Raw genomic sequence first — 24393 nt, 5'->3', positions numbered from 1 at the left:
GGGGTCTGGGAACCTTTCTGTTGGTTCAGAGCTACTGAGACTGTCCTGCAGACAGAGAGTGAATACTGTCCACTGGTGAAGGACAGTTCTGTTGTTGCAGGGGTCTGGAGACTGTCCTGCAGACAGAGTGAATACTGTCCACTGGTGAAGGACAGTGCTGTTGTTGCAGGGGTCTGGGAACCTTTCTGTTGGTTCAGAAGCCCTGAAGAAGGATTTTCTTGTTGTATGTTTACAGAAATCCTGAGAGAGGGTTTTGCTAATGTTTTCAGGGGTTCTAGGACTGTTCTACAGACAGAGGATGAATTAATGAAGGGATTGGCAATGTATCTTGTGGCCTCACTAAGCCTTGTCTCCCCAGGAAGTAAGATTGCTGAGAACTTGCCTTGTGTCAAGATGAGGAAAAGAGCTCCATTTGGGTATTAAGTGCTGTGCTTAAACTTTTTGTAACTCTGGGGTACATTCAATTGTGATCCAGGGGTGGGTTACTTTTGACCTTCTTGTGCTCTGTGATTGAACAAATGAAGGTATTTTACTTATGTTGGAAACTAATCTCCATTTGAGAAGAGGGGCTTTGTGGTGGACTAAATGAAGGTACAGCCTAGGGGTGGAGTAGTATTTAGAACAGGGACTTTGAAATTGATTAAATGAATGTAAGGTCCTGGGGTGGGGTAGTACTTGGAGATTATTTAATCACACTTAGTAAATGCTGTATTTTGAATGATGTCATGTTTTGATCTCTGTTCTTGGTTTGTCACTGAATAAAATGGAGAGCTCCTATGCTGGTATTTTGAACCTTGGGAAGTTGCCTTTCCTTGGCATTATATTACAAAGGGACTCCAAACTGAAAAGTTCTCGAAATGTTGTGGCCAAACTCAAGAACTACCAGATAAAAGAGAAAATACTTCAAGCAGCCAGAAAGAAAAAAATTAAAATTTCGAGCGTCCATAGTGAGGATCGCACAGTATTTGGATCAGAGGCAGTGGAATACAATTTTCTGGAAGGCAAAAGAGCTCGGGTTACAACCAAGGATCACACACCTAGTGAGACTGAGCATATTCTTCTAGGCAAAGAGATGGTTATTCAATGATATAACAGAGTTCCAGACCGTTTTGATAAAAAAGCCAGAATTCAATGGAAAATTCAACTTCCAATTATGAGATGCAACAGTGATGTAGAAAGGTAAATAAGGAAAACACATTCACACCGTGCTATTTGATAAGAGCAAACTAGTTATAGACAAGTAGAGTGTATGAGTATAAAATACACAAAATCATGATTAAAAAAATTTTCATTAAGGGCTACAAATGGACTGCAATGGAAGAAAGGGAATGAGTGAATTTAAAAAAGGTAAATTATGCCACAAAAAGAGGCCTAAAAACTGTATAGCAAAGGAAAAGAAGAAGAGAGATGGAAATCATATGAGCTCTTCCCGCATTGGTTCTGGGGCAAGGAGGGAATAACAACCAGTTAACCACAGGAATCTATGGAGAAGAAACACAAAAAGTATCATTTTAGAGGGAAAGAGGGGAGGGAGAGGAGCTTCGCATGAAATTTGTTCCTGTCACTCTTGGTGTGAAGGAGAAATATCATACTTCATTAAGTATAAAAATATCCTACAGGGAGTAGGAGGGGGAAAGGGCTACAAAAGGGGCGGGGGCATTAGTAGAGAGGGAAGAAGTAAGGGGAAAGGGGAGGAAAAGGGAGCAGGGCTGATAAGGGAATACTGAGGGAGGCAGTAGTCAAAAGGAAAACTATTAAGGGGGAGGAAGGTCGAAGGGGGGGAAATATGAACATTAACAGGGGTGGGAATAAGATGGAGGGAAAGAAACAGATAACAATCATAACTGTAAATGTGAATTGAATGAACTCTCCCATAAAACGGAGACGGATAGCAGAATGGATTAGGAATCATAATCTACAATATGATGTTTACAAGAAACATATCTGAAACAGAGGGATAAAGACAGGGTAAAGGTAAAAGGCTGGAGTAAATTATATCATGTCTCAGCTAAAGAAAAAAAGCAGGGGTAGCAATCCTTATCTCAGATAAAGCAAAAGTAAAAATTGACCTAATTAAAAGAGATAAGGAAGGAAACTATATCCTGTTAAAAGGCAACATCGGGAATGAAGCAATATTATTACTTAACATATAGAGGAGAAAGTAAAGGGATTAGAGGAAGAAATAGATAGTAAAACAATAATAGTGGGAGACCTTAATCTCCCCCTCTCTGAACTTGATAAACCTAACCTCAAAATAAACAAGAAAGAAGTTAACGAGGTAAACAGGATTTTATAGAAGATAGGTATGATAGATCTCTGGAGAAAACTGAATGCGGATTAAAAGGAATATACTTTATTCTCAATGGGTCATGGCACATACTCAAAAAGTGACCACGTTCTAGGACATAAAAACCTCACAATTCTATGCAGTAAGGCAGAAATATTAAATGCATCCTTCTCAGTTCATGATGCAATAAAAATTATATGCAATAAACGGCCATGGAAACACAGATTAAAAACTAATTGGAAATTAGGCAATTTAATCATAAAATACTTTTAAAGAGTTGGAAGAAGTAATGATGGAAATTGTTATACTGAGCCTAATTTCAATCAACAAGAATGAAATATTTCCCGAAGTGAAATGATCTAAATCTTGGGCAAAGTGACCAATACATTTTAGACTTGATTAGAAGAGAGGAAGGAAAGGGGTTGACATGCATATGAGATTTTAGAAGAACAGATTTCAAAAAGTTCAGAAAAAGAATACATATGATTCAATGGACACATATTATTCATGGAAATTTAACCCAGTAGGGAGAGAAGCTCTTACTGAGGAAATTCACAAGAGATAAAAATTAATAATTATTATAAGGTAGAAAAGAAGACATTGTTGCACAGTTACTTCATTTATGAAATAATTTTTTGAATAAGCAGAAAAATAAACATTCATCATCCTCATAGCAATTATCATTTATTTGATAATTTAATATTTACAAAAGACATTAAATCCTAATAATGGAATTTATTATTACTGCTTGTTTACTTGAAGGTAGTTAACTATATTAAAATGGAATAATTTGTTATTGATTCAATTATAACTTTGAATAAGTAGAAACTTGATCTTACCTTGAACAGTTGCATGAAAGCCAGAGGAAATACAGTAGCAGAAAGGAAGGAGTAGCATCATTCAGAGATAATCTATAAAGATCTAGCAAGGAAAATGAGAGATATGTGAAAAAGTAAGACAGATCCATGACACAGATGGGAGATGTTGAGGAGAATCACTGTCCCTACAGACATCTAGATATAGAAGACTCATGCTAACACCAATAGTTGTAACTACCTCCTCAGCAACTGAAAGAAGTCTCAAGTAAAAGTGTTATTTCTCTCCAACTCTTCAGCCTGCTCCCTCTATTAACAGACAATATAAAATATCCTACTGCTTAGAGGAGTGGGGCAGTGGAATAGATTAAGTACAAGAGACACAGCAGTCAATGACTATAGTAATGTGATCTCTGATAAACTCAAACACCCTAGCTTCTTGGATAAGAACTCACTGTTTGACAAAATCTGATTGGAAAACTGGAAAATAATATGGAAGAAATGGGGTATAGATCAATATATTATACCGTATATCAAAATCAAGTCGAAATGGGTGCATAATCTAGGTATAAAGGCTGATACTGTAAACAATATGGGAGAGCAAGGAATAGTTTACCTCTCATATCTGTGGATAATGGAAAATTTTATGACCGAACAAGAGTTAGAGCATTATGAAATGCAAAATGGATAATTTTGATTACATTAAATCGAAAAGTTTTTGCACAAATAAAGCCAATGTAATGAAGTAGGGAAGTGGAAAATTGGGAAAGAATTGTATAACAAATGTTTCAGATAAAGGCCTCATTTCTAAAATATGCAGAGAACTGAGTTAAATCTATAAGTATACAAATAATTCCCCAATTTATAAATGGTCAAAAGGCATGAACAGACACTTTTCAGAAGAAGAAATTAAAGATATCTGTAAGTATATGAAAAAAATGCTCTAAATAACTATTGATTAGAGAAATTCAAATCAAAACAACCCTGAGGTACTACATCTTGCTGGTTAGATTGGCTAAGTTGACAAAACAGGGAAACGACAAATACTGGAGAGGATGTGGAAAAATTGGCATACTAATGCATTCTTGGAAAGGTTGTGAATTGATCCAGGCATTTTGGGGAATGATCTGGAACTACACCCAAAGGACTATAAAATAAGCATACTCTTTGACCCAGCAATACCATTTCTAGGGCTGTATCCCAAAGAAATCATAGAAGAGGAGAAAGGACCCATATGTACAAAAATAATTTTAGCAACTCTATTTGTAGTGGCAAAGAATTGGAAATCAAGGGGATACCCATCAATTGGGGAATGGCTAAACAAGTTGTGATATATGAAGGTAATGGAATACCATTGTGCTACAAGAAATGAGATGCAGACAGACTTCATAATACCTTGGAGAGACTTATGTAAATTGATGTTGGGTGAGGAGTGAAGGACCAGGAGAACTTTGTACGCAATTACAGACATATAGTATGTGTGACGACTAACTTTGATAGACTGGGCTCTTCTAAGCAATACAAGGTTAGAAGACAACTACAAAAAACTCATGATGGAAAGGGATATCCACATCCAGAGGGAGAACTACAGAGTCTGCAGATTAAATCAAACTATTTGCTCTCTCTCATTTGTATTTTGTTTTGTTCTGTCCCTTTTTTTCATTGTTCACCCCATTGGTTATAATCCTTCTTTACAACATGACTAATGTTCACATGACTAATGTTCAACATGACCATTTTTAGTATGTTTTTTGTAGAACCTGTATTTGATTACATGCCACCATGGTGGGGGAGAGGGGAAAGAGATGGGAGGGAGGGGAATTTGAAATTCAATGGATTGTGGGACTGAATGTTGTAAACTAAAAGTAAATAAATAAATTTAATTTAAAAAAATATCCTGCTGCTTCTGTACAGAAAGGGAAGGGAATAAACTTCAAAGTGTCTATAATGTGCTAACAGCTTTTACAAACATTATTTCATTTGATCCTTACAATAACCCTAAGACATAAGTGCCATATCAGACCCATTTTACAACTGAGGGAATTGAGTTAAGTGACTACGGAAGGAATTACTTTTACTAGTCATGTTCCATTATATTGTCCCTAGACTTAAATGAATTATTGCCATCCAGAATTACATTAATATTATCTCACAGGAGAATAAAAAATGAATTAGGAAGATAATCATATGGCATTCTCCTATATGCCATTAAATCCTTACTTTTCTCAGGTCAAAGAATTTAACTTTAATAAATTATTTCTAAGGGTCTTTTCATCTCTAAAAACCTATGAATACAAATCTATGTGGTAATTAATGACAATAACAATAAAATAGCAAATACTGAGGAGTTTCTTGGCATTGCTGAGAAATAAATATATACCCATCTTATGCAAATCTGAGACCACTGAGCAATGTCCCTATTGAAGAATACAGAGGTAATAAAAACAACAAGCATTTAACTTTCTGATGTTAAAGGAAAATTGAATGTATGAGGTGCTTGCCTCAACAGGTAATATATGGAGAGATTAGAAAAGGAAAATAAGTTTTATAAAATGAGTACTTAATTTAGAAATGATAGATTCAGAGGAAAAGGAGATGTCCTTTGTGGAGTGTTATGGGTAGAGATAGAAGAACTTATGTTGGACATTCTATTTTTTTAAAGTTTAATGATATTCTATTTTTTCCCCAGTTACATGTCAGGAACATGTTGAGCATTTGGTTTTTTTTACAAAAATTTGACATATTACCTTAGGCAAGTCACTTAAACCGATATGTTTAAACCTTCCCTCCCCCTCCAAAAAATAGTACAAAAAAACCTAAGTTCCTTCCTCCCTCTTACCCCACCCTTCTTCTGAAAATGGTAGAATGTCAGGCATGTTTATATATGTGCTGTCATGTAAAAATATTTCCATTTAGTCACAATTATGAAAGAAGAAAAAAAGTAAAAGAAAAAATGAGCAAAAATAGAGTAAGTGAAAGAAATATGTCTCAATCTGAATTCAGAATCTATAACTTCTTTATCTGGATAGGGATAACATTTTCCTTCTTGAGTACTTTGTAAATGTCTTGGATGATTATGTTGCTAAGAAAAGCTGAGTCATTCATAGATGATCATCAAAAATATTGCTAATTTTGTTTTCCTGGTTCTCCTTATTTTACTTTGCATCCGTATGTACAAGTCTTTCCAGGCTTTTCTGAGGTCTGCCTGCTCATTATTTCTTATTACACAATAGTATTCCGTTACCTTCATATACCACAGCTTGTTCAGTCATTCCCAAATTTATAGGAATATCCCCAATTTTCAATATTTTGTCACTACAAAAAGAGTTTCTATAAATATTTTTGCACATATGGGTCCTTATCCCTTTTTCCTCATCTTTTTGGGATAAAGACCTAGTAGTGGTGCTGCTGGATCAGAGTATGCAGTTTGATTTCTTTTGGGGCATAGTTTCAAATTACTCTTCGGAATGATTGGATCAGTTCACAACTCCACCAAAAATACATTACTGTCTCAATTTTCTTACATTCCCTCCAACATTTTCCTTTTCTCTCATACTACCCAATCTGACATGCATGAAGTAGTAACTCAGAGTTGCTATAATTTGCATTTCTCTTATCAAAAGTGATTTAGAGCACTTCATCATATACCTATACTTAGCTATTTGTTGGTTGATTTAGTTGATTTAGTTTATTTATTATTTAGTTAATTTGTTGGTTTATTTCTTTAAAAACTGCCTGCTCATACTGTTTGACCACTTCTCAATTAATACATGGCTGTTGTTTTTATAAATCTGACTCAGTTCTTTACAGATTTGAGAAACAAGATCTTTATCAGAGACACTTGCTGTAAAGATTATTTCCCAGCTTTCTGCTATCCTAATTTTGTTTGCATTGGTTTTGTTTGCACAAAAGATTTTTAGTTTAACATAACCAAAATTATCCTTTTTATATTTTGTAAAGCTCTCCACCCCTTGGTTGTTCACGATTTCTTCCCCTCCCCATAGATCTGACAGGTAGACTATTCCTTGTTCTTCTAATTTGCTTACAATGCCACCCTTTATGTCTAAATCATACACCCATTTTAACTTTACAAGGCAATAAGATGGTCATGCACACAGCATGAGATGATCATCTATACCTAGTCTGTGTCCTATTGTTCTCCAGTTTTCCCACCAGCTTTTGTCAAATGGTGAATTCTTATCCCCAAAACTGGGGTCTTTGGGTTTATAAAACACTAGGCTATTATAGTCATTGAGTACTGTGTTTTGTATACCTAACCTATTCTACTTATCTACCACTCTATTTCTTAGCCAGTACCAGATAGTTTTGATGATTACTGCTTTCTAATATAGTTTGAGAACTAGTATTGCTAGGTCACCTTCCTTTGCATTTTTTTTTCATTAATTTCCCTGATATTCTTGACCTTTTGTTCTTCCAGGTGAATTTTATTATTTGTCTAGCTCTATAAAATAATTTTGGGTAGTTTTATTGTATGGCATGGAATAGGCAAATTAGGTTAAGCAGAATTGCAATGTTTATTTTATTAGCTCAGTCTACCCATGAGCAATTAATATCCTTTTCAATTGTTTTCATCTGACTTTATTTATGTGAAAAATGTTTTGTAATTGTGATCATAAACTTCTTGGGTTTGTACTGGCAGGTAGACTCCTGTGTATTTTATATTGTTTATAGTTATTCTAAGTGGACTTTATGTTTCTATTTCTTGTTGCTGGGCTTTATTGGTCATATAAAAGAAAGCTATTGTTTCACTTGAATTCCTCTTATATCCTTCAAGTGTATTAATGTTGTTAATTGTTTCTGGTATTTTTCAGTTGATGCTCTGATACTCTAAGTATATCATATCGTCTACAAAGAATAATAATCTTTTTTTCATTGTCTTTTTAAATTCCCTCTATTGCTGTAGCAAATATTTCTAGTACAGTATTGAATAATAGTGAAAATAATGGCCATCCTTCTTTCAACCATGATCTTACTGAGAAGGTTTCTAACTTATCCCCTTTACAAATAATGCTTTCTGATAATTTTAGGTAGATACTGCTTATAACTTTAAGGAAAATTCTTTATTCCTATGATATCTAGTATTTTAATAGCAATGGGCACTGTATTTTGTCAAGAGCTTTATAAGCATCTGTTGAGATAAACTTATGGTTTCTTCCAGTTTTTTCCATCGTTATGGTAAATTACACAGATATTTTCCCCCTAATATTGAACCAATCCTGCATTACTGGTATAAATATCACCTTGTCATAAAGTATAAAGCTTGTGCATATTTCTGTAATTACCTCGCTAGTATTTTGTTCAAAATTTTTGCACTGATGTTCATTAGGGAAATCGGTTTATAGTTTTGTTTCTCTGCTTTGGCTCTTCCTGGTTTAGATGTCCGCATCATGTTTCTGTCATAAAAGGAGCTTGGTAGAGTTCTTTCTTTGCCTACCTTTCTTCCAAACAGTTTATATAGTATTGGAATTAAGTGTTTTTTTTTTCTATGTTTGGTAGAATGCACTCATGAACCCATCTAGCCCTAGGGATTTTTTTTTTCCTATGGAGTTCATTAATGTCTGGTTAAATTTATTTTTCTAAGGTGAGGTTATTTAGGCATTCTATTTCCTGCTATGTTAGTCTAGTTAATCTATATCTTCATAAATATTCATCAATTTCACTCACATTGTCAGATTTGTTGGAATATAATTGGGTAAAGTATTCCTTAATGCTTGTTTTAATTTCTTCTTCATCAGTGGTGATCTCACCCTCCTCACTTTGATACTGTATATTTGGTTTCCTTCTTTTTTTTAAATCCAATTGATGAGTGATTTATCAATCTTATTGGTTATTTTTTTTCACAAAAGTAGCTCTTATATGTATTAATTGACTCAATAGTTTTTAACTGTTTTTAACGTTCAATCTTATTAATCTCACTTTTGATTTTCAGTATTTCCAATTTGGTGCTCAACTGGGGATTTTAAATATTTTTCTATTTTTTAGTTGTATGCCTAATTCATTGATCTAAACTTCTTCCATTTTTTTGAAGTAAGAATTTAGAGAAATAAATCTTCCTCTATGTGCTGCTTTATCTGAATCCCATAAATTTTAGTATGTGGTCTTATTGTTGTCATTCTTTTTAATGAAATAATTAACTGTTTCTATGATTTGTTCTCTCACCTACTTATGCTTTAGAATTAGGTTATTGAATTTCCAATTACTTTTAATCTCTATTTCTATTGCCCTTTGTTGAATATAAACTCCATTGCATTGTGATCCAAAGAGACAACATTTAACATTTCTGCTTTTTTACATTTGATTTTATGGTTTTTATGGCCTATTACATGGTCAATTTTTCTGTAGGTGCCATGTACCGCTGAGGAAAATGGGTATTCCTTTCTCTTCTTATTCCATTTTCTCCAAAAGTCTGTCATATCTAACTTTTGTAATATTCTATTTATCTCCTTAGATTTTTTTCTTGTTTATATTTTGGTTGGGTTTATGAAGTTTTGAGAGGTGACCATGAGGTTCCCCCACTAGTATAGCTTTGCTATGTTTTCTTTTAACTAACATAATTTGTCTTATAATAATTTGATTGCTATACAACTTGGAACATATATGTTTAGTATGGATATTGCTTCATTGTGTATGGTAACTTTTAGCAAAATGTAGTTTCCTTCCTTATTTTTTTTAATTAGGTCTATTTTTTTTTTACTTTGACTGAGAACAGGATTGCTACCCCTGCTTTTTTTTTTACTTTGACTGAAGCATAATACTTTATGTTGTAGTCCCTTACATTTATTCTATGTGTATGTCTCTATTTAAAATGTGTTTCTTGTAAACAAGACACTAGAGAATTCTGTTTTGTGATCCACTTTGCTAACTGATACTGTTTTATGGGAAAGTCCATCACATTCACATTCACAGTGTGATTTTTAACTGTATTTCCCTCCATCCTATTCTTCTTTGTCCTCTCTCCTTTAACCCTTCTGCTCCTTGCAAGTGTTTTGATTCTGTCTACCACTTCACTTAATCTTCTCTCCCTTCTGTCAATTCCCAACACTCCCTTTATTTGATCTCCAACCCTACTATTTCGCTGTCTGTTATGGTTATTATGTTGATGGCTATCATTACTATGTTAAGGAGGATGTGACATCAAATTATGAAGATTTTCAGAGCATTATCTAACTTTAATACCCTGTAAGACAAAATAAAAATAAGAGTTCATATAGGATATACCATAGATTAAAGTTTTAAAGGCAATAAGGTCAGAGAGGATACATTTTTAAGAATTTAGCGAAAGCGACCAAGTCATGGACTAGGTATTAGTCATATAGAGCAATCCAAATATAGTCAATGTCAGCATTCTCAAGCTAATGTCTGCAACAAGACTGACTTGTAAGAATCAAGGGAAGGATCCTAATCACTAATTCCTTATAATTCTACTTAAAAATTGAGGAAGAGGAATAAAAAGATAAATTACTATGGAAGAACCATTTCATTTCAGTCAATTTTTACAAGCTCTTGGGCAATTTTTATAAACTAGTAAAAATTCTAAAGGGTCATGGGAATGACCATCAGCCCTTGATGTGTTCAAATGTAAGTTGTCATATACCCAGATGTTCCTATATTTTGCACTGTATTAAGTATAATCTTGGCTTGTGATATTTCTCCAGCTGAAGTCCAGGCTCTTATCCCATATGAATCACCAGATGGCAAAGGCGATATATCAGAAGGGCTGAAAAGAATCCAAAGACTTTAATGGGTGTGTTCTGCATTTCATTTTAATATCTGGCCAAATATGTCTAAAGTATTAAGCTGGATCTTGAAGAAAAAGCAAGAACTTCATTTGAAGAGTAATCTTTTGGTGTCATTTGTAAAAGATATAGTCATCCTTTTTCTAGAGTCCCAAGTGTTTTTTCCCCCTTTATTAATTGAATGGAGTTACCCAATATGAAGCATTTCATGTATCTTCTGGATTTTTTCTACTTCCTTAATGCCTGAAAATATTCAATAAATCAGTGCTTTAAATCATTTTAGTGAGTCTCTTAATTGACATTTTACTGGATGTAGGAAATATTTGGTTTAAAATGAATTTACCAAATCTAGCTAACAAAGAACCTTCAAATGTAACCTTAATTTTAAGCCCAAGTATAACTTTAAGGGAATGATGAAGGATGGCTAGGTGGCGCAGTGAGCAAAGCACCAGCCCTGGAGTCAGGCAGACCCAAGTTCTGTTCTGGCCTCAGACACTTAACACACACACACACACACACACACACACACACACACACACACACACACAGAAACTGGCTGTGTAACCTTGGGCCAATTAATTTACACCAATTTGCCCCTAAAAAAGAAAAAAAAAAAAAAAGAAATGATGAGCTATTTTTAAATGTCCATCTGCTTTGAAAAAACGAAATCTTGCACTTCTCAAGGAGCACTGAGCTGACCTTTGGTAAATGACCACAAATGCAAACTGAATTTATTAAGACTTGGCTTTGAGGAATTTATTTTTATAAAAGGTAGATCAGAGAATCCTGTTCTAAACAACATTTTCACTGCTGGAATAAAAATAAAGGAACCCAACTGCAAATGTTTTTGTTATAAGAACATACTTTCTATAAATAAATGACCAAAGTCATAAAATAGGGATTGATCAAACACAAGTCATTATTTGGAAATCTAAGACTCTATATACATAGTTATCTACGTAATTCCACAAAGAAAATCTTTTTTTTTTAAACCAGAAGTATAGTGTATTGGAAAGAATAATGTAATGTTAATCAGGAGGCCTGGATCTTAGGAGGAAAATCACTACCATTGTGTGACCATGGACTAGATGGTCTCTAGTATTCCTTTCAGTCTTGAATACCCTTGATTTCCTTTAGAATGGTGAGGAGAGGGAAGTTGTTTATTTTGTTAATGTTAATTCTCTCTTAAGGTTGGCTTCTGTGCCCAAGAGAACACATGGGTTCATGGAAATGGCTCTTCAAAGATTCAACCCAGAATTCTAATCCCAGGTCTATTAAACATTACTTGTGTGCCTAAGGCAATGCATTTTCTCCCTCTGAGTATAACTTTCTTCCTCAGTAAAATCAGGCTTTTGGGCTAAATTATCTTGATGGTCTCATAGGGAAGGAATATAGGATTTATTAAACACTTACTACATGCCTGGTACTGTGATAAGAATTTTGCAAATATCAACTTATTTATACCAACCCTGGGAGGTAGGTGTTATTATTATCCCCATTCTACTATTGAGAAATCTGAGACAGATACAAGTAAAGTGACTTCCAAAGAGCAACAAAGCTAATAACTCTTTGAAGTTTTTGAGTTTAGCTTAGGTCTTCCTGACCCCTGATCTAAATGTATATCCAGTGAGTTATCAATCTGCCTCTAAGCAAATGATCTTTTAATTCACAGTAAGTAAGAAACTGACTGCATAGCTTAAGTCTAGCTTTAGATATGACATTGTATTGGGTAAGCTTGATATAAGGAAACTACAGTTTGAAATGTGTTTACCTAATTTTCCATTTAAAAAACATAGAGAAATAAACAGGGGAAAGTTGAGGCCAAGATGATGGATTTGAGGTAGGAATGAAATTGCTCAAGATGAAATCACTCAAAATTTCCTGCTAAATAAGTTTGAAATAACACTTCAAATGAAATTTTGCATAGTAGAGCAAACAAAAAGTCAGACTGAAGCATTTTTCCAGTATAAGAAAGCTTAGGAATTTGGCAAGAGAGGTATGGAAAATGGCTGCATGGAGGCCTGTCCTGACTGTGTGCATATTGCACCAGTCTCAGCAACAGGACTTGGAGACATCTCCAACAATAGCAGTATCAGCAGCTTTAAGATCTGCCCAGAGACAGTAAGGGGGTGTGAGAACTGGTCAGAAAGAAATTACAGGGATCTCTTGTTGCAGCTAGGTGTAGCTGGTACTGATTGGCAACTCTATTGTCTACAGCAGTTTTGGCTCACTGATCCAAGGCAGAGATTAGTGCTTGTTGTCAGTCACAAAGGAGTAGGGTACCTAGTCTCAGATGTAAGGCAAAGAAGAGTACTGGCTTTTGTGGCTGCCAGAGAGCAAGAGACCTAATCACAGTTCCAGTACCAAGAAGAGCACTAGCTTGCAGCTGCATGTGAATGGAGACTTTTCCTGGGGAAAGATAAGAGAACAGATCAGGAAAGCAATGACCACACCTCTCCCCTGATCACAAAAACCTTGGAAGCACCCAAAACTTGCAGATCACCAGAATTTTTAAAACAATAGCACAAAAAAGCCTTAAGCATGGAACAGGGCCTACCCACACCCAAGTGAATAGAAACCAGCTTAAACATAAAGTTCAAAGTCAAGAAATAGGAAAGAAAAATTGGCCAAAGAAAAAGGCATAAAAAACTGTTTCAGAGGCAGGGAAAACCTAGACACTAACTCAGAAGACAACAATTGAAAACAGTTATAATCAAAGCCTCAAGGAAGGAAAATGGTAAATGGACACAAGCCCAACAAGAATTCCTGGAAGAGTTAAAGAAAGAGGTAAGAGTGGTAGAGGAAAAAATGAGAGAAGAAATGAGAGTAGTGCAAGAAAAGCATAGAGACAAAAAGACAAAAGACAGAAATAGAGGGCAGCCAGGTGGTACAGTGAGTAAGAGCACTGGCCTCAGATTCGGGATGACCTGCGATCGAATCTGGCCTCTGATACTTAGCACCACACCCAGAAATAACTGGCTATCTAACCTTGAGCAAGTCATTAACCCCAATTGCTTATTTAAAAAAAATCATTGAAACTAAGGGTGGCCAGGTGGCTCAGTGAGTAACAGCACTGGCCCTAGTGTTGGGATGGCCTGGGGATCGAAACCAGGCTCAGATACTTAGCACCACACCCAGAAATAACTGGCCGTGTTGAGCAAGTTACTTAACCCCAATTCCTTAGAAAAAAAGAAAGAGAGAGAGAGAGAGAGAGAGAGAGAGAGAGAGAGAGAGAGAGAGAGAGAGAGAGAGAGCTCACTAAAGAAAATAAAACATAATAGACATAGTGGTAAAATAGGCACAAAAATTCAATAAAGAATACAGCTTCTTTAAAAACAGAATTGGCCAAATGGAAAAAGAGATACAAATGCTCACTAAAGAAAATAATTCCTTAAAAATTGGGCAAGTGAAAGTGTATGATTTCATGAGATATCAAAAACTACAGTCAAAAGAAAGAAAAAGGTAGAAGAAAATGTGAAATATCTCAAACTGATCTGGAAAAGAAAGTCCCAAATGGGATCATAAAGAGGCAGACACAGCAGAAAAAGACTGAACAATGAAGAATGCACTATTGGTACAGTGGTAAACTGGTCCAAGCATTCTGAAGAACAATTTGAAACTGTGCACATATGGCTATAAAACTGTGCATGGGGTGTCTAGGTGGTGCAGTGAATAGGGCATTGGCCCTGGAGTCAGGAGGACCAAAGTTCAAATCCTGCCTCAGACACTTAACACTTCCTAGATGTGTGACCTTGGGCAATTCACGTAACCCCAATTGCCCTGCCTTACACCCTGCAGAAAAATAAAAATTGAAAAAAAAAACCTGTGCATATCCTTTGAGCAATGCATCACTATATCTGTATTCCAAAGACATAAAAATGTAACATTTTAGCAGCTCTTTTTACAGTGACATAGAAGTGGAAATTGAGAGGGAGGAGCCAAGATGGCAGCATTGAAGTAGGAGAAAACCCTGCTCTCCTCCCATAACCACCTCAAATACCTATAAAAATGACTCTAAACAAACTTTAGGGCAACAGAACCCACAAAGTGACAGAGAGAAACAAACCACCCACTAAAGATAGCCCCTTAGCCTGGCAGGAAGTGTCCATTGCATCATGCTGGGAGTAGAGCCCAGCCCCACGTTGGTCTGTGGTTTTACCCCAGGGTGGCTCAAACAACCTCAGCTAGAGGGACTCCAAGAGAGTAGATAACCAGCAGCTGTGGCGGTTTCCAGAATTATTAACCCATAAATGCCAAAGAAAATGTGAGAGGTCAGTGGACTTGGGAACAGGGAAGAGAAGTCTGGCCTCTTTGCCCTAGAGGGAGAAGTGGCTGAGGTTCAGAAGTCATGCAGCTAGTGCCACATGTCTGCTTCAGAGCTCCTGGCCTGCAGATTGTAGAGGGACAAGCAATCAGTCTGAGGGGTGATCACTTCTGCTTTAACTTGCTTGGATCTAGATTTCTATCTAGGGTGGGTGTCCTGGGGTAAGTGACCAGTGTGCCAGAGCCAGGAGAGGCTTCTGAAAGGGCAACCAACTAAGCTCCAGAAGCTGAGAAAACCCCAGGAATTTGGGACACAGTTTTCCTCTATGGAAGCAGAGTTCTACTGTAGCAAAAAGCTCAAAAGTCAAGTAATTGAGTGGCAACATGAGCAAGCAAAAGAAGCAAAGCAAGCACAGACATATGACTTTGAACTCCTTTTTGGGGGACAAAAAGGATCAAAGCATGGAACATGAGGAAGACAGAAGAATCAAAACTCCTGCACCAAATGCTTCCAAGAAAAATATGAACTGGTTACAGGCCATAGAGAGCTTAAGAAGGATTTTGCAAACCAAATAAGAGAAATGGAGAAAAAATTGGGAAGAGAAATGAGAATGATGCAAGAAAATAAGCAAAAGAGAGTCAATAACCTGACTGAAGAAAATCACACCTTAAAAAATAGATTAATTCAAATGGCAAAAGAGCCTCAAAAAGCTAATGAGGAGAAGAATGCTTTAAAAGCTGAATTTGCCAGATGAAAAAAGAATCTCAAAAGCTCACTGAAGAGAATAATTCCTTCAGAATTAGATTGGAGCAAATGGAAGCTAGTGACTTTATGGAAATCAAAATACTATTAAAAAGACTCAAACAAAAGAAGAAATAGAAGGCAATGTGAAATATCTCATTGGAAAAACCACTGACATGGAAAATAGATCCAGGAGAGATAACTTAAAAATTATTGGACTACCTGAATTCAAAAAAAGAACCTAGAAGTCATCCTTCAACAAATTGTCAAAGAAAATTTCCCTAATATTTTAGAACTAGAGGGCAAAATAGAGGTTGAAAGAATCCACCGATCACCTCTTGAAAGAGGTACCAAAAAGAAAATGCCTATGATTATTATAGCCAGGTTCTGGAGATCCCAGATCAAGGAGGAAATATTACAAGCAGCCAGGAAGAAACAGTTTGAATATTGTGGAAACACAATCAGGATAACAAAGGATCTGGCAGCTTCTACATTGAAGGATTGAAGGGCTTGGAATATCATATTCTGGAGGGCAAAGGAGCTGGGATTAAAACCAACAATCACCTACCCAGAAAAACTGAGTATAATGTTTCAGTGGAAAATATGGTCATTCAATGAAATAGAGGACAATCAAGCATTCTTGATGAAAAAACAACAGCTGAATAGAAAATTTGACATTCAGATACAAGAAGCAAGAGAAGTATGAGAAGGTAAACAAGGAAAAGAAACAATAAGGAACTTATCAAAGTTGAGCTATTTATATTCCTCCATGGAAAAACAATAATTGTAACTCATGAAACTTTTCTCAGTATGAGAATACTTGAAGGGAATATATATATATATATATGTATGTATGTATGTATATATGTGTGTGTATTATACATACATATATGTGTGTATAGGATATATGGGTGGATGAATACATATGTGAGTGTGTATATATGTGTATCGGTATACATAGACAGAGGGCACAGGACCAGTTGAATAGGAGGAGATGATACTTAAAAGGTGAAATTGAGAGGTGAGAGAGGAATATTATGAGAAGACATGGGGAGAGATAGAATGGGATAAATTATGCCATATAGAAGAGGCAAGGGAAAACTGTTACAACAGAGGGGAAGAACAGGAAGGCAAAAGGGAATGAGTCAGCCTTACTCTCATTGAATTTGGCTTAGGGAGGGTATGACATATACATTAAATAGGGAATCTCACCCTACAGGACAGTAGGGGGGAAGGTGATAACAGGGGGGATGATGGAGCGGATGGCAGGGTGGGGAGGAGGGAAGTTGGAAGCACACACTTTTGAAAAGGGACAGGGTCAAAATAGAGAACAGAACAACTGGAGGGGCGGGATAGAATGGAGGGAAATATAGTCAATCTTTCACAATATATCGACTATGTAAATGTTTTACATAGCTACACATGTATAACCTATATTGAATTGCTTATCTTCCCAGTATGGGTGGCTAAAATCCTGCTGACTAAAGGAAACCTTTCCTGGTGACCAAGTTGTAATCATTCCCTCTCATAATTATGTTTATGTCAGACATATATTACTTTTGTTCAATTATCATACATTTGGTTTCCTCTGGAAGGTATATTCTTTGAGGGTAGTTATTTCATTATCCGTAGTCCTTAGTAGAGTTTCTGATATCTTGGCAGTTACTTAATAAATCTCTCATTGATTGACTTTATCTGAAGAATCCTTGATGCCATTGTGAATAGTGATCTTTCCACAGACAAAAACCCTAATGCTTATTTCTGTGTTATATTAAGGCTCTCTCTCTCTCTCTCTCTCTCTCTCTCTCTCTCTCTCTCTCTCTTTCTCTTTCTCTCTCTCTCTCTCTCTCTCTCTCTCTCTCTCTCACACACACACACACACACACACACAAAGAGATAGAGATAGAAAAAAACACAGACAAAAACAGAAGGAGAGGGAGAGAAAGAGAGACAGAGGGAGATAAACAGATATTAAGAGACACACAGAGACTAAGAGGGAGGAAAAGAGAAAGAAACAAAGGGCCTGAGAGACAAATTGAATAAGAGAGAGGGAGAGACAGAGAGGTTGCTTGGCAGTAAAGAGGTATTTTGTGAATATACTTCCAGAACAGTCATGCATCTAGCAAACGCTCACTTTTGCCAAGCTAATTAAACACTATTTTTAAAAACTCTAGGGGCGGCCAGGTAGCACAGTGAGTAAGAGCACCAGCTCCAGTGTTGAGAAGACCTGGATCAAAATCCGGGCTCAGATACTCAGCACCACAACCAGAAATAACTGGCCATGTAACCTTGAGCAAGTTACTTAACCCCGATTGCTTTAAAAAAAAAAAAAACTTTATTAGTGGCACCCTGGCGAAACACATATAGCCAGGTTTCCACTCTATATATATTTACTTCTACCTGGAAGAATAATGTGAAGGAACAAAATCTTTTGGGATTAAATAAAGCAATGTAGGTATGTATATTTGTAATAGTAATGAAATTAAAACAAATGTGAAGACGCAGGCATATATTCATGCGTTGTGTATGCATATATATTCATATATGTATGCATGTACACATGGATTGCATATGCTTGCATATGTTTGCATATATGTACATATACATGTGCATACGTGTAAGACTGTATATACTTTTTCCTTCCCAAATCTAAAAACATGATTCAATTACTCAGTTTCTGATTTCTAGAGCTAAAATTTACATTGGCAGTCAAAATGATAGCCCTATTTAAGACAGAGGCACTATACATTAAATCCAAACAACGAAAAAGAATGAATAAAGTTCTCATCTGTCTCTATGATGACACATTCAAACTTAGGTGTCTCTCTAATGCTTCTAATAGAAAAATCAAGAAAAGGTTTCCCTTTGTTATTCTTCACCTTGTCCAGTGATTTGCAAATTACCACCCACCTCTTCTTCTATACTATATGCAATCTTGTTCAGTTTGAAGTTAGGTTAAGGAATTAGGAAGGTAGAAAGTTTGAGTAATTTTTGTGGGGGTTAGGGACTTGCACTGGATCTTATTCAACTGAAGGAAAAGAATCATTGTAATTTCCCCTCTCTGAAGACTGATAGCATGTAATATCTTGAAATATGTGATATAAAATTTTCACTAAATGACTAGGAAAATTTCTTCCCTAAAATCAGAGAACCAAACTGAAAACTTCATTGAACAAAGTAGATAAGCCCCTATTTGTGGATCTGATTTTCCTCAGTAAAACTGGCTGACAAGATGAATTAGGATGATTCATTTTGATATTTTTTTCTTCTCCAACTGTTGTATTTTTGAAAAAGTTAATGCTCTTCCCTTGGTCTGCTGAATTTCACCTATTCTGATTTTTCTAGATTTCCTGTTCATTGATGGCATTAGCAGATGCTGCCCAATTTTTTCTGAACAATTCTCCATGAAATTTCTCTATAGTAGTCAAAGGAGATCTCAGCTCAGGATGCCACAACACTTTATTTCTTCTTAGTTGTGTCTTATCCAGTTAATAAGTCTGTAAGATGCCCAAATTAATATTTTACCAATACTCTCCATTCAGGAAGCAGATTTCCCCTTAGGAGTCCCTAAATACCTTCCGTCTTAATCCCCTTCTTGTAATTGTGTAATAATGTAATCAAAGAGAATGTAGTATAACCAATCTTCAAAATACAGAATTTTAAGTGTTGGAAGAAATGTTAGGGACTGTTTAGGCTGACATGAAAATGAATTCCTTCTATCACCTAACGGATGAGTCACAAGCTAACCTCTGCTGAAGACTGCTAATGTGGGAAAATTTAGCAATTTCCCTAGATATCCTCCATTATATTTTGTGGTAGCATTTATCCCTGCCTTCCTCTATATCCTAATCTTGCCTCTTTGTGACTTCATACATAGTTCTTTGCTCTGAATCTGGGGTCAAACAAAATAATATTAATCTATTTTCTGTGTGATATGACTTCAGTACTTGAAGAAAAGGCATCATGAACACCCTTGCCTCACCCCACGACCTCCCCACTCAAGTCTATTCTACTGGCCAAATATCATCAGTTCCTTTAGTTTATAACACCAATCGTCTCTATGTTGGAAACATTATTTTGCCCTCTTCCTCTTTGTACAGGAAATGCAAGATCCCTTTTATCTCCACTATTAATCTCCTGCTCCCAACTATAGAAAACTTTAGGCAAAGGCCATAAAAGTTATTATCCTTAAACTGTCTTTTTGCTGAAAGTTTGTTTTATCACAGGACATTTCTCTTTTAATCAATCTAAAATCTATCTGAACATGGTATAGCACAAAAATCAGATTTAAATAGTCAAACAAAGCCATCTCTTTACTAGAGAAATACTTTGTTGCTGTTATATGAATAAACTGTAAGTGGTGCAGGAGTTGAAATGCTGTGCTTTAGTCAGGAAAAATCTAGTTAAAATCCCATCTCAGACATGGGATAGTTTCATGACCCTGGACAAGTCACTTAAAATTCTATCTGCCTCTGTTTCATCATCTTTAAAATGGAGATAATAATAGCACACAGAGTTGTTATGTGAATAAAATTAGATAATATTTGTAAAATACTTGGCAAACCTTAAAGAACTACAGAAACACTAGGTATTACAATCATATTTTTTATTTACATACCACACTGATTTGACTGCTTTGTTCAACCAGTAAATTGTATCAGATTGCCAGTAAAACAGCCTCGGGAGCAGCTCTCCAATCCAACTCAAATATTAAAGAAAAATGCTTAACAACCCACCACCAACAACAACAAAACAGTGGACAGAAAAGACACAATCCATCACACAGTATTTTTTTTCTAATTCATTTTTTCCATTATTACCACACTTCACCAAATATAGTCAGTCAGTCAATATGCATATACAGAACTCTTTAAACTGCTATGCTCCAGGTATTGTGTTAAACACTTGGAATATAAAGAAATGCTGATGATAATCTCTTCTCTCAAGAAGTCTATAGTCTAAGGAGGGAAATGCATGAAAACAAGCTATATATCTGATAAACTGGAGATAAACAAGAGATGGAAGGGAGTAGTCTTAAGGGGGACTGGGATGGTCTTCTTACAGAAGAAATCCATTTTTTGTGTAATTTTAACTGGGACTTCATTATTGTTGTAGCTTCTTTTCATCCTTTGATATCTAATAGGACCAATGGTGTCAGAAGAAGGATGTCTTGACCTGCAAATGAATTGAATTTAAGTGATGCAGAGCTGTGCAAAGTCATAAACCTCATTCTCTCCTCTAGAGTCATCTAAGTCCAGTGTCAAGACACAGGTCAAGATGACTGGTGATGCCCCTGAGTGCAGTGGTCTTTTTAAGCTAGGGTGTTTCTCAGTTTCTTTGAAATAAAACCCATTCAGAAATTAAAGACTAGGTAAGAATTGAGTAAAAAATGGGCTAATTTACCTTTACAGAAGACTCAGTCTTGCAAGGGAAGACCCCTCAAAGTTTCTGACCTGAACAAAAACAATACTATTTATACTCACTCACTCTGAGCCATGAAAACTCAAACAAGGAAGGCTTGGGTTGGGACCAAGCTATGAGAACCAGAGTGATTTGGAATTTAAGGTATACTCAAGTAACTTTATTTGAATTCCAATGGGCTTTATCCTAGCCTGATTTTTCAAAGCCCAGACTTTAAGGAAGTCCAGAAATTCTGACGTAAAGAGGGAGAACATTCCATGTATAGGAAATTGCCATGGAAAACTGCCCAAAGCAACGGGGAGACTGGTGTAATGAATTGTTGAGTATGAGTGGTGGTAGTGGTGGTGATTGTGTGGTGTGGTGTGGTGTGTGTGTGTGTGTGTGAGTAAGGGGTTTGGAAAAGTAGGAGGCATGGTACTCCTAGCTCTCATCTGTCCCCTCCCATAAATTATGACCATTCGGGATCGTTTCTACTAATGAAACTACATCACTTTTTGTCATCTGTTTTGGAACTTTCCCCTTAGCATTATTCAAGGGGGAGGGGACCAGGGAAGGGTTCCTGTCTTGGGTGGAAAGTGTGGAAGGGAGTTGAAGACAGACCCTGTAGATTTGGAGAGAAGTGTGGAAGGGAGGGGAGGAAGAATAGATGATGGACAAGCACATAAATGTGATGTACAAAAAAAATAAAAAAGCAAGCAACAGTTAGGAAAAGGATTGAGAGAACACCCAGCTACAAGGTCTTCATGTGACTTTCCTTCAGCATTGTCGCAGGGATCCTTTTTCAATTCTTTTGTGTATTAAGGGGTTGAAATATGATCAGTTACTGTGGTAAGGCTAAGACCAAAGAAAGGTGCTTACTAAGAAAAGAGGGGAAATTTAAAAGAGTGGTTAAAAGGATGAATACACCCAGATATAATGACCAACCAGAGTCTTCCCCTCTTCCAATCTTTTCTGTGTCTGTGCAAGGTGATAATACATTCCCAGTCACACAGATTTATAACTTCAGAGCCATCCTTTTCTCTTTCCTATTCCACATAATTCTATATCCAATCACTTTCCAATTCTTTTTCACATCTACCTTCATAAAAATCATTCACATCCTTTATGTGCACAGGTGATCGGTTGATAACTTCATCATCACCTTTCACCTAGACTGGTTTAAAATCTATTATTTGGTTATGCCCCTTCCCACCCTTATCCTTTCCCTTTTTAATCAGTCTTCTACATTGCTGCCAAAGTAATCTTGCCAAAACAACTGTCACTGTCCTTCCTCCAAACTGGTAATGGCTCCCTATTCCCTGTAGGAAAAAAAGATGAAAATTCCTTTGTATGTCTTTAAAGTCCCTCTGTCTTCTATCATAAACATATTTTCACTTTTATTTTACTTCTCTTTAATTATTGTATCTTCCTGCCAAATTGAACTTTCATTCATTCTTCCAACTTGATGCTCTATCTCCCACCCTTTTTTATTTGGCAAACAATTTTTAACAAGTGACTTGCCCAGGTCACCCAGTTAGGAAAGTGTCTAAAGCCAAACTTGAACTCAGGTCTCCCTGATTCCAGTCACTTTATTCACTGAGCCACCTAGTTGTCCTGTTCAATATTATAGTTGCTTGATAAATTATTACTTCACTCACTGGAATGAATGGTAACTCCTGAATTCTCAACCCTTTCCTTAGATCCTTATTATAAGTCATCTTTGGGTCTATTAGCTTATAAGAACACATATTTGTGTGTGTATGTGGGTGTGGGTGTGCATGTGTGAATATATGTGTATTTACACTCTTGGCATTCAAGTCATTTTTTTTCCCTTTTAGGGAAGGCTAACTTGGTTTTAAGGTTATTGCTCTTGGTCTTTGACCTTATCCCAAAAGTAGAAGAAGAATCTAATACAGATACACTGAACAGCTCTATGTATTATGTATTATTTCTGGATACCTCTACTGGGAACCTGACTTCTCTTGAAGACTATTTCATGCATTCTGTATTCTAGATATTTTTACATATCATAATTGTATTCTGAAATTAAACTTAAAAGTTTTTATTTCATGTTATTTCTTACAAATAGTGAATTATGAAAAAAACTGCAGAATTCTAAGGCCCTTGTACATCAGACAATCTACCAACCTCATTTTATATCATAAAACCAAGGCTTGAATGGGTTATCTTGCCCAATGACATATATGCAGTAGAGATTTCAAAGTCTTCTTAAATAGTACATTAATTGCTTTATGTGACTGATCACTCTTGGAAGACTGAAAACCCATAGGTATTATTTTCTGGAGGTGCTGATAACATGAGGGTTGCCTATAATTAGGGAACAGAAGCACTACTGCTTTAATTTAATATTATCTTCAAAGATTTAGATCCACTTATTTTTTTTAGATGAAGAGCAAGAGGAAGAAATTAATTGTAGAGAAGTGTGAGAGGAGAGATGGTAATTCCAGGTACATATTAATATGTACAGAGTGTATTAATGGGTAATATACAAAGCATGGACTACAGAATGTTATATATAATAAACTAGGTTAGTTTGCATTCATTTATTCATCAGTCAAGACCACTAGGTCTAGGAAAGAGCTTAAAAATTGAGTAGATAAACTGCCCCAAGATGGTAAAAGGGTCACAGGCTTTGGAGGTCTGGTACAGAGGGTGCTATCTGGTTGGGGAGAAGGGAGCAAAGGAGCAATATAAGAACAGATGGCAGGATGAATAGCAAATGAAAGACAATTCAAGATTTAAATTTATGGGTTAAAAAGTAATTTCAATGACACATGGGAACATTTCAAAAGAAGTACTATTTGTATCTTGAAAGTAATTTTAAATTCTAATGATTTGTGTAATCAATTATGTACCAATAAAATACCTGTTGAGCTGATAATGGAGTGTGTCTTAATTATTGCCAGAACATTTATTTTTAATACCTACATATAATGATTACATCTTTACAAAACTGCCTAGAATGCCTAAATTGACTCCAAAAATCACCAGCTGCCTAGAATTCCCTGCAATGGAAGAAATAATTAAACACCTGGAGATTCAGCTTTAAAAAAATAATTCTCAGTGTTAATTTTCGTTGTGGCTCGTCCATTTTTTCATCCATTTGTT

The sequence above is a fragment of the Petaurus breviceps genome, unplaced genomic scaffold, assembly GCF_028583685.1.
Source record: "Petaurus breviceps papuanus isolate PSGF00001 unplaced genomic scaffold, PetGlider_PUasm1.0 225, whole genome shotgun sequence".
In the NCBI taxonomy this organism is placed as follows: domain Eukaryota; kingdom Metazoa; phylum Chordata; class Mammalia; order Diprotodontia; family Petauridae; genus Petaurus; species Petaurus breviceps.
The sequence above is the reverse complement of the archived record's forward strand: the minus strand, read 5'-3'. Positions refer to the sequence as shown.